At 34.6% G+C, this 12618-nt stretch overlaps 1 long non-coding RNA gene across 3 annotated transcripts; it reads right to left on the bottom strand.

Annotated features, from left to right (window-relative positions):
- Window positions 1-7034: 7034 nt before the first annotated feature.
- Window positions 7035-10469, bottom strand: LOC123905215. Of its 3 annotated transcripts, XR_006808352.1 has the most exons (6): window positions 10126-10469; window positions 9880-9984; window positions 9681-9780; window positions 9206-9426; window positions 8990-9048; window positions 7035-8158 (listed from the first exon to the last, which is right to left on the bottom strand). It is a non-coding gene; the product is annotated as an uncharacterized LOC123905215 (long non-coding RNA). The 3 variants fall into 3 exon arrangements; XR_006808350.1 differs by having other exon boundaries at window positions 7036-8158; window positions 8990-9426; XR_006808351.1 differs by lacking the exon at window positions 9206-9426 and having other exon boundaries at window positions 7036-8158.
- Between the last annotated feature and the right edge of the window lie 2149 nt (window positions 10470-12618).

Genomic DNA, 12618 nt, shown 5'->3' with positions numbered 1-12618 from the left:
GTACGAAAGCGTGAAGGAAAAGCAAGCGCTAATCCTATAATAAAACACAGGTTCGCAAGCGACAAACCTGATAGATAAGGCTCTGGAATCCACCAGATTTCCGAAATCCACCAGAAAAAGTAACTAATCTAGAATCCACTAGACTTCTGGAATCCACCAGAAGGAGTAATTTGGAATCCACCAAATTTGAGAAAAATCTCTGTATTTTTATTCAATCAAAAGGTTGCCTTCAAGGCTACAATAATTTAGTTTAAATAGGAGTGAAAAATAAAATTAACAAATCTCCTAAAAGATTGTAAAAATAAAAACAACAAACTTAGCTAAATAAAAATTACAAATCTACCTAAAATATAAAAATAACTAACCTAGGTGAAATATAAAAATAAGAAATCAACCTAAAATATAATAAAACTAAATCTAACTAAAATAATAATATACAGAAGAAATCCTCCTACATCAGAAGCAAAACCCAATAAAACTCGAATAGTTTCAAGATGTCTAGTATAAGATAAAGTCTCAGATAGAAATAAAATATCCAGCTTGTGTACCCGGACGAGCTTACGTAGGTTAGGAATTGCACTCGGGCCGCCCAATCCCCGACAATTCCAACTGCCAGGACCTGCCGATAAAAAATGCTGTTGAACAAGATCATTTGATGCCTCTGGGCTTATACCTGCAGCCCGCCTTCTCTTCCTCTCCATCTGGACCTCTGTATAATTATCATCAAAGTGGCTTCCACCAGCCCCCTGCGGTACGTCGTGCACAACCGGGCTGGTCTGTGTAACACCCCTCTCATCCATCGCAATCTCAATCTGTCGGGAATTCCCGTCATTGCTCAAAGTCAGGATAGGACGACGGGACAATGAAATAGTGGTACCTGATGTAATAAGGGCTGACTCATGAGTAGTGTGCGGATTCCTCATAGTGGCACCTGATGTAATAAGGGCTGACTCATGATGTGTATTCCTGCTTGTGATCACTACCTCACTACCACCCTGAAACCTTTCACTACCATTATCACGAGCGTGTGGTTGTGTCTCATTCGACTGTTGGGACCTCGTATGTTGTGTCTCTCTCTCACTAGCATGGCAATCAGGAGGTACATCACCCCTACTACTACCTTCATCGCGTAACCAACGAGATTCAGCTCTACCTCCAGGACGGCGCACCTCCGCTCTAATTTCATTCGACCAACCCCTTCTACCATCATCCCTTTCCATGGCATATTTGACCTCACACTTATTCTCTGAGTGGCCAATAACGCCATAGACAAAGCAAGAAAGACCCAATCTTTCATACTTAAATTTCACAACACCCCCTAGACCGCCATTCAGAACGATCTTTTTTTCAATCTTCAATGGTCTCCTAACATCCACTCTCACCTTCACCCTCATGTACTGCCGCCAGAAGCTCGTATTATTGTTCTTGTCATACTCCACAAATTCTCCTATGTAATTTGCAAGACCCTTCCCCACCTTCTCAAGCATCATACCAACAGGGACGTTATGAATTTGCACCCAAAAATTGACATGATAAAGCGGAATATCATGTAAAGCCATCCCTACCTTCATCCTTTCAATAACTAAAGTGAAATTATCAAAAAGCCATGGCCCTCCCTTGATAACCTCCTCCACATCCAGGGACCAGGGGGTGAAAAAATTTGAATAAGTATAACCCCTGGGTGGCTTCCTTCACGGCCATACTCTTCAATGGTCTCCAAACATCAGCCATGAAATTCCGGCAGGCTGGCGGACAGATGCTGTGACAGATGCTACAGCATCTTGTACCAGTACAGAAAACAATAGACAAGTTAAATAAAGTGCAGAACGTAAATAACACCGGTTATTTGTTAACCCAGTTCGGTGCAACGTCACCTAATTTGGGGGATACCAATCCAGGAAGGAAATCCACTATAATAGTGTTAATTCAGAGCTAAACTCCCCCGTTTACAACTCCTCACTTAACCACTACCCGTGCTAACTTCTACCTAGAAACTCCTAGATATGAGACCCCTCTCACTTCCTCTCAACCACACAACCTGTGTTTTCAATCAATAGCAATCTGCAAGGAGTCACACTCCAATAAAACTAGATTCTACTCTCGCTTAAAAGCTCTTGAGTAAATCACAAATAAAAAACAAACTAACTCCATACTTCAAAGCTTAGGAGAAGTTCACAATACTCTACTCATTACCTAAAGGTTTCTGAGTGAGGACATAGTGACCATCTCACAACCCGAGTGGTTCACTTTACACCAACTCTCCTAGAGAGTGGCTCAAAGACACGAAACCCTAAAAGACTACATCTTTGATATTCTATTTTTGCTTCAAGTTTCGGTAATTAAAACTAGGTCTTGAATCATCCTTATATAGGCAGAGCTTTGTGGGCTTTAATCAATATTCTTCTTCTCCAAGAAACCTTTATTAAAAACAAATCTTCCACAAAAATATTTTCCTCAAATATTTTTGTTTCCAATTAACCTTCGGTGGATATATATTAAAATCAAATCTTCCACAAAAATATTTTCCTCAAATATTTTTGTTTCCAATAAACCTTCGGTGGATATATATTAAAATCAAATCTTCCATAATTATATTTTTGCAACAACCTCCTTGAGCACAAAAATATATTTGACACAAATCAAATCTTTTTGATTCCTTAATCTTTTATAACAAACTTGAGAAACTTGAGGAACAAATCAACCTTGTAAATCTTTTGTTGACAGCTGGAAAAAGCGATGGCCAGCTCACAAGATATTCTTCAACAAACTCTTCACTCCCAAAAATATTTCTTTGAGAAAAGATTTACTCCAAAAAAAATATTTCTTCAACTAAAAGATTTGATGCAAAAATATTGAAACATATTTTTGTAACAAATAAAACAAACCGCCTTTTAAATAACTTGCAGTGGAAGGCGCGTTTAACTTGCTGGATTAGCACGAACATATTTGTAAATCAAATCTTCAAAAGATATGAAAACAGAGTATAGCGCGTCCTGTTTCTGGAGACACATGCTGTACAGGCATTCTACGGCATCTGGGTACAGCAGTTGGCTTATGATGTTTTTGCAAAATTGTAGCCAACATTCAAAACCCAACAAGCCATACGCGCCTTCATTATATTGAATTTAATAGGCCTGTCATGAATGAATCGACCCACCAAACAGAGATAAACATCATGTTGTTCATCAGAATTCTCCTCCAAATCGAAATTCAAAGCCTCTTCCTCATTGATATTAAGGTTTTCCAAATTAACTCCCTCCATGTTATCAGAATACAATGCAGGAACCCAAGGAAACAAGACAACAACAAGTAATAGTAGTTTTTTTTTTTTTGAAGAAGCAGGAAATAACAGTAGTTTAACGCAAACTCTCACAAAGTGGAGAGATACCCAACCTTAGCAGAGTCCGAAAAGCTCGCTAAATTACTAACAAATACGTCTGTAACCCAAACAGAGAAGGCAGTCGAAGAAGACAAACTCAGCAATTCATTGAATCACCAATTAAGAATCATGACGGACAAACAGAGTAATGGTGGCGGGAACAGAGTGACTGCGGCGGAGACAGAACGACAAGGAACGAAGGCAGAGTTCGTGAATCGCCGAGGCAGAGGCTTCGAGATCGCAGAGGCAGAGTTTGTGAATCGCAAACCCTTATCGCAGAATCGCAAGCAAACCCTTATCGCAGAATCTCAGAATCGCAGAATCGCAACTTTAATTGATTGAATTCCTTCATCTTATAATGATTGATTGAATCGCAGAATCGCGACTTCAATTGATTAAATCGCAGCTTCTGAATATCGCAGAATCGCAATTGATTGAATCGCAGAATCGCAGAAACCCTTATCGATTGTGTGTGCTCTTCATATCAGGTTGAATCGCAGAACCGCAATACCACCTGTAGCTTTGTTTATAGGTATATTGTTTAATTTGTTTTTAGCCAATATAGTCATAACATTGGGGAAACAGTCATTTTAGTCCCTCAATGTGTAATTTGTTGTCATTTTAGTCCCTGACTAAAGACAAAATATAAAATAGTCCCCGACTCTGCAATCCGTTAATCATTTTAGTCCCTACCGTTAAAATTGGCCGTTAACTTTACAAAAAAAAATGACATTGCATTTTTAGAGACACGTGGCACGCTGAGTAGACATTAGCTGGCCAAATGGCCCGATGACATGGCCAGGACCAAATTGACAATCTTCTTCTTCTTCTTCTTCTTCTTCTTCTTCTTCTTCTTCTTCTTCTTCTTCTTCTTCTTCTTCTTCTTCTTCTTCTTCTTCTTCTTCTTGATTTCAGTTTTGTCACTCCCTCTACTTGGCCCCCGCTTATATTTTTCTTCCTATATAAACTTCTCCAAACCTCTTATGTCTCATCACCATCGTCATCTCACTGTCACCTGTCACCATTAATTAATGGCCAACAACAACAAAATTCTTCCATCATCGTTCAACCATTCGATGGTGATGATGATTATCACAGTATTGATCAACAGTATTGTCATTTTGGTCCCTCACCACGTCATCAGACCACTTGTCCAACTAATGCCTACTCAGCGTGCCACATGTTTCCAAAAAATGTCACGTCAATTTTTTTTTTTAAATTTAACGGCCAATTTTGACGGCAGGGACTAAAATGACTAACGGATTGCATAGTCGGAGACTATTTTGTATTTATTCTTCAGTCAGGGACCAGAATGATAGCGAGTTTCACATTGAGGGACTAAAATGACTATTTCCCCTATAATTTATTGTTTTTTTTAAATAATACTACTAAATTGACATTTCCCTCAAACGCGTGCCAAGTGGCAACCCACTTACCGCATTTTATGTAGAATCCAATTTGTTTGTGGTTAGGGGTAATATCTTAGTTAGTATACGAAATAGTTTATATAAATAAAAAGTAGGATCCGTTGAATGAGTTTATTTTTGAGATTATACGAAATAATTTATATAAATAAATAATTTTTTAAATGTCATTGCTCAATTTTTTAATTTTTTTTATTATAAGCTTTTTAATATAGTTTATGAAAAAGCAGCTTATAAAAAAATTAATGAAAACTTACGAAGTAACATAAAAATTTATTTATTTGCATAAGATATTTTCATAAATATAAAAATAGGCAAATCCAAACAGGCCCATAATATGGAATATATTTTCAACAATTTAACTCTAATTAATTAATAAATAATAATAATAATAATGTTAATTAGAGACTTCAATTAACTATTATAAAAAAAATATTATTTAGTAAGAAATTTCTTTGCAAGAAAGAGAAGAATCTTATTTTAAAACTTACAAATTTTATTGTTCCAAAACGAAATAGCATGCTCTAAAAAAAAGACTCCAATTAAAAAATAAAAAAAAGGTTTATTGAGTTATAGAGGAAACTATAGTAAAAGAGGACAAAAATATACATATATACATTATAATTAGTAACAAAGGCCCCTTTTTTCTTTCCTTTCTTAAACCTAGTTTTCTCTTTTTTCTCATCCATCAAAGAGAGGTGATTTTAGGGTCGATTTTTAACACAAAATCACTCCTCTAAATTGTTCTTCCTTTTCTTTTTATTAAAATAAGTGATTTTCACATATATTTAATTGTTTTCTCTCTTCGTGATTTCGTCGTCTTGGTGTGGTTTTAGATTGACAGATTATATTCGATTTAGTGCATATTCAATCAATGACTTTGACGTCGTCAACGTTGTAGACTCGAAGACTTTGACATCGAGCACTTCAATTTCAGCATATTTGTAGGCTGTCACATTTGTACGCATTTTTTTGTTGTATGCTATTAACGTGGATGTTGTGAGTTTATTCGCAGATTCTTTTTTTTTTTTTTTTAGGGATTTTAAATTTATATTATTTGATATATTCTATCAATTTGAGCAGATGAATGTTGTTTTTAGTCTAAACAAAAAAAAAGAGAGGATTTATGCTTTTAACACCCCTTAATAATCCAGTTACACCCCAAAATGACCCAAATACCCCTTTTATAAATTTAATTTTCAAAACAACCTATTTTTCTGATAAATCACTGTCACGTATTCTTCTTCTCCCACTCTCTCATTCTCTTTCACAACCTTCACATTTTAATCTCCTTTCTTCTACATTTGTCTAGTGTCTACAAATCATGGTACATACGTTGGTCTCGTTCAAATATATATATCATGATATTAGCCAACGAGTACTTCAAGCAAATTTAAAATGCCTAAAAATAAATTAACAATCATAACCCTTTTCTTCAAATGAATGAATCTCATGAAAATCCAATCTAGACAAATCACGAATTATCGTTATCTACAAAATTCAAAATTGTTTTATTACTGCTTAATTTGCAAATTTTATATTTCTTCTAAAATATGTAGGCTTGTACCTTTGTTGGTATAAATAGAACCATCTTCACTTTGGGTTATACGTGAATTGAATTTACATTGTCATACATAAATTAAATTTGCATAGTCATGCTAGAAAAAATGAAAACGTAGGATCTAACTAAAAGCGCAGAAATTCAACTATGTATAAAACAACTTGTGATTCAATGTTTAATCATTCATAAAGTTTGGATACATCTCCAATCCATGAATGTTTGTGTGGAAGAGAGGTGGAGATTGAAAAACGGTTTTGGAAAAAATTATATGAACAAGGGTAATTTTAGTATTATGATAAGTTGTTAAATTAATTTGGGTGTAACCAGATATTTTTGGAGTGTTATTTGAAAAATTCAAAAGAGAGGGGCAATATAATAAAAGAGGGGAGTCGTGATAGGAAATAAAAAGGAAAGAACAAAATCAGGATCCTTATATGTCTTCTCCAAAATAACCACACACATTATCTCTTCCTTCTCCATAAGAGCCAGAAGCCCTTTTTACATCTGGCCAGTGTCAGATGCAGATGCACTAGACATAGTAAGTTCACACGTTTTACATCTGGCTTTCGTCAGGTGTAAAATGTGCATTTTTTTCAATTATACTTCAAAATTAAATTGGACTTTTTACATCTGACGGGAGACTTCCACTGATGTAAAATCTTCACTTTTTTCTTTTTTTTTTTAAAAAGTGTTTTTGTTCTTACTCCAGCATTTTTTTTTAACCCACATGTCAGCATCCAAATCATAACTTGCAAATAAACCTATAACACACACCATTCAAAATTAAAAATCAAGAACATGTGACTACAAATTCCACAACATTCACGTTCTTAACAAAAACAACTTCCAGGAGTACTCAAAAAACACAACTGCCAACAAACAATATACAGGCTAACCTATCAACAAAGACTCAAATACTCTAGCCACAACCTTTGTCACACTTTTATTTTAATAAAATATCATTCACTATACCAATTAATGTCGATTTCAGACGCAATCAGAAAGTATCCATAATACTCTAGACTTAATGAAAAGGTCATTCACTACACTATACACATGCTTTCAAATGCTCAGTTGATCTTAGCTTATGATTTTGTAGCTGGATTCATGCAATTGATCTATTAATTAAATACTAACAAATATTTGGTCCTAACAATCACAATAGGGTTCAAGAGCTCGTTCATCCTAATTCCCTTACCCGCTATATGTCAAAAACAAAAGGAAAGGTCAAACATAGAGACAAAAGTAACTCTCAGATAGATCCAATCCAATCAATAAAATGATGATCAATAAGGTTTTAGAATAATATACCAAGAAAAGAAACGTAAATTCATAAAAAAAAAAAAATCACAATCTAACAACAAAATTCTTCATGAATATCTACAATTTAAGAAAATTTGGACACAAACTTAATCTAACAAAAAATCAGCCCCCTTTAATCAAAATTCGATTTAGTTTTTTCAAATCAATAATCAAAGGCCAGAGTAACCTAAACCAATTCCCCTAACAAGTTTAAGACAAAACCTATTAGTGAAGCTCTCTCACACTTACAGAACCAATCTATGTTAACATGAGTGCTCATCTCTCACGAACCCATTCCCAAAACTAAAAAGCAACTTACCAAAACTCATTGATGGCTACTGCCTACTTTTGATAACTTTCTCTTTCAAGCTGAAAACTTCTTCGCGAGCTCCTGCCTATTTTTGCTTTCCTTTACGATTTGCTTTCGATGAATCGTCCGTACTCAAGACCATGTTCTGAATTAGTTGAGAGGTCCCGGAAATGCGATGATCTCTGCAAATGTTATTTAAGAAGAAAATCTGTCATAAAAAACAACTGAATATGAGGCAAAATGTCATTCTATCATCCATCTATCTTTATACTACTAATATTCCTCAACAAGGAAATTAGGCATTCTATAAATGCATAACATTATAAGCTAGCTAGTAGATACTAATATCATATATAATTTAGACGGTGAATAAGATACTACAACTACCCACAAACAAATCACATACATGGTTATAAGAAACATGAACAATAAAACATTCAACAACCTATATAAACACAACTTATATAGACATGTTAATACCCAAAATTCAGCAACAAGCACAGAGACGCCACTTATATAGTACACTCTGTCCTATAACAGAAAGGGGTCATAGTGTAGGAATTTAAGCTCTGTCCATTTAAGTTATAAGGTCACACTCTTATCGGTGAAATGACACTTATAGGAAAAATTATGTTTTCAAGTTCCAAGAATAGTTAGCAAATATCCTTTCAACATATTCCCATCTCTCCCCAAACTTATAAAATATACGTTTCTGAAGTTCATTTCTAAAGTTCAAATGATAGAATATATGTTTGTTATAGGCTAAATAGAACTCTGAAGCTAAGCTACAGGTGTTGGAACATTGTGAGTGAAATAAGGTTGGACTTATACTAGTTGAACATGTATTTGACCAAGATTATTACTAGATATGTGAAGAAAAGGTATGTGTAATATATCAAACTCTCTTTTACAAATACAGATCAGTAATTAGGTATAAGTATAACACATTTGATTCACAACAAATATTGATTTTTTTTTTCCGAATAAATGATAAGAGGGTATTTTTTTCAAACCTTGAACGGACATTGTCGTATAACCACTTTCCCTCCACAAAGGAATGAAAAAATATCAGCTGCCAAGGACAAGTAGAAATAAAAACATGAGATCCAGAAGAGCACAAATTCATAGTATAAGTATATATGTTGATCAAATTGATTAGCATTCCTTAGCTCAATGCTCTAGCAAGTGATAAAGTTTTGCTTTCATAGACGCTCTAATATGACCTCTACCTATGTGATACTGAAACAAATTAAAGAAACGTAGAAACTGATATAAACCCAGATCACACATTATGTGCTAACTGTCTCTAACAGGTAGGAACTTCATCCAAATCATTATTAGCTTCAATTCCCATAGCAAGACCAATAGTATTAGTAATATAATATCAACACTCCAGTAAGACCACCATGGAGCACCACCAGAATTTCCACCACCCCACAACTTTATCACTCTACACAAACAACAAAAATGCCAAAAAATAAACAACAAAAATTACACCAAGTTTACACATTAATATTTGCAAAGATAAAGAGTTTAGCCTTATAAATATAATCCCAAGCTACCTGAGTTTAAATTTGTGACAATTGTAAAATTGCTACTAGTGTCACTAATTAATACAAATTTCCAAAAAAAATAAAAATTGCAAAGATAAAGAAAATAAAAAAGGAACAATTAGTAATTTGATATATAGTATATGAATCTTACTTATATATATGACCAGATTAAACAAACCACGTTCTGTACCAAGTTCAAAACTGCAAGGTGTTCAAATCTCTCACCGTTTGGACCGAATAGCTTCGTTGACCTGAAAACCAAATCACAGAGAGATCAATAACTACTTGCATTTCAAAATTCGCAACAATTTTTTTCAATTGGAGCGTTGGAAACGAAGTGAAAATCTTACAGTGTTTCCTGAAGAATGCCTTGCCTTGGTAGATATAGAATCAGTACCTGTTTGTGTTTCGATTCGTTTCAATGAGCTTAGATTTGGGATTAGTGAGCCTTGATTCTGCAATTAGGGATTTGAATTTGTGATTCGAATATCCATGAATCAAATCAAATATCCATAAACTTTATAACAGAGTTTTAGAACCCTAAAATAAATATCTTATAAATCGAAAGAAAAAAATAATGGGAATCAAGAACTTACAGCTTCGCAAAATGCGATTGAAGGCTTCGGTGAGTGAAACAGCGACTGAACTGAACAGAAATAACAAGTGAAGGCTTCGGACGACTAAAAGGAAACAGCTGCTTCGATTGAACGGAGGGATGATACGAACTGAGAAACGACTGCTTCGATAGTGAGTTAAGGTTCGATATTCGCGTGAGAGAGAGAGAGAGAGAGAGAGTTTGGAGCGAATGAAGTTTGAGAGGAAAGGGAAACAGCTGCTTCGATTGAACGGATATACTGAGTGAGAGAGATGGAGGAACTGAGATAGTGAATGTTTTTTAGGGTTCTATATCCGCGTGAGAAAGAGATATAAAAAGTTGTGTCTATGTATTTTTCACTTCACAATTGAAACCAGATGTAAAACATACTCCATATTCCTTTTCACATCTGGCATCTCTTCCACTGATGTAAAACTCTTGGTAATAAGTCATATTTGTAGTAGTTTTTTTGAACAAGCCATGTTTTTTTTTAGTTTTTTGCGATTTTAAATTTGTATTATTCGATATATTCTATCAATTTGAGTAAATGAATATTGTTTTTAGTCTAAACAAAAAAGGGAGGGGTAGGACTAGGATGGGTGAGGCTTAACACAAACGGATCATGTCATGACGATGGTCATATTGGATGTGATGGTATCATTAGGGGCGGTGATGGCAAGTGGTCAGGAGGTTTTGCTAAATTCATTGATCAAGGTAACATGTATGTAGCGGAGTTGTGGGGAGTTCTTGAAGGACTCAAGTATGCTAAAAAATTAAATTTCCACCGTGTGGAGTTGCATATTGATTCCATGGTTGTGGTAAAAGCCATTACTTCAAAGGGTGGTGGAAGCACGAGTGGGAGATCTTTAGTACAAAAGATTCGTCAGTTTATCAACTTAGATTAGGAAATTGTGGTAAAGCATTCGTACTGTGAAGCAAATCAATGCGCGGATGCATTAGCAAACATTGGAAGCAACATGACAGTAGATGGTTGTGTCTTTTTTGATACGTGTCCTATCAACATTAGACATATTTTTCTAGTAGATGTTATGGGGATCGCGACCCCTAGATTAATTCACTTGTAATCGTTACATTTTCGGGCCTAACCCTTCTTTTTTTAAAAAAAAATATGCGGGGCAATATAATAAAAGAGGGAGAGTTATGATAGGAAATAAAGAGGAAAGAACAAAATAAGGATCCTTATATCTCCAAAATAGCCACACACATTATCTCTTCCTTCTCCATAAGAGCCAAATCAATTTCTTCAATTAATTTCTCTTCAATTCCCCACTAACAAAGTCTGGCATGCCTCCATATCCATAATGTGTGTTATTATAGTTTATAGTTCCAGTAAGGGGTTTAGGCGTTTAGCGGTTATGGTTAAGGTCAATTTTTTCTCGATCTTGCAAATAGTTTGTCAGTATGTGGTATAATATGTCATTTTAGTCTTTCAGAGACATGTGTAGTCGATTTTTTGTGCGAACACGTGCAAATATCTTTTTTTCGGAGTTGGACGTCATCAAAGATTGAAAATCTCAAATTATTATTGGTCTTTGGTCATATGTTGAAGGATTGAGTAAGGTTAAGATTCAGATTTTGGTTTGTCAACGTTATATTGTCGACCAAAAGTTTTATATGTATTTTTTGTGAGCATTTAACTATCTTTATATCTTGTATTATTGCTATTTTAGCATATAAATGAATGGCATTTGTTTTATTTTTTATTTTTTTAAAAAGAGTTGTATGCCTATTTTCTTCCAACGCTTTCATTAGTCAAAGATTTAAATATCAAGTTCTATTCCTCTTTCTCTTTTCTCTCTTGGCCGAAACTCTCCCTCAAAACCTTAAATTTCAATTAAAACGTAACGACGTCCTTCCATACCCGAACCTTCCATACTCGAATTTATGCTTCGAATTTAGCTTTTGGATATTCGGAAGCTAAGATAAGTAAGAAACAATCCATCATTTCCTTCCTTCTTTTTTTTTTTGACTAAAAAGATAACGATATTCATTCATTCCAATAATTGATATAGTACATCAGATCCAAATACACATTCAACATCGCTAAAAACAAAAAGGATGAATCTGCGAACAAACTTACAGCATCCGTGTTAATAGCATACAACGGCAAAATGCCTACAAATAATAATATGATAAAACTAAAGTCACCGAAATATCCATGCTTCCGGATCTGCAACGTTGATGCCCAAATCATTGATTGAATCTGCAATTGATTGAAGATGATCTTTCAATATGAACTAAAACGAACACCGTAACAAGACGGAGAATTCAACAACGTCGTACCAAGACGACGATCAACACAAACGCCGCACTCAGACGACGATATCACACAAATAAAAAAAAAAAAAACAACTAAAAAACTTAATCTATGTGAAAAATCACTTATTTAGATTGAAAACAACAAGAAAAAAGGTGAAGAGGGGTGATTTTAGGCCAAATATGACCTAAAATCACCCCTAACTAGTAGAGGAAG

Source organism: Trifolium pratense, linkage group LG1 (genome assembly GCF_020283565.1).
Source record: "Trifolium pratense cultivar HEN17-A07 linkage group LG1, ARS_RC_1.1, whole genome shotgun sequence".
Taxonomy (NCBI): Eukaryota; Viridiplantae; Streptophyta; class Magnoliopsida; order Fabales; family Fabaceae; genus Trifolium; species Trifolium pratense.
Note: the sequence above shows the minus strand (reverse complement) of the source record. Positions and strands in the feature narration are given on the sequence as shown.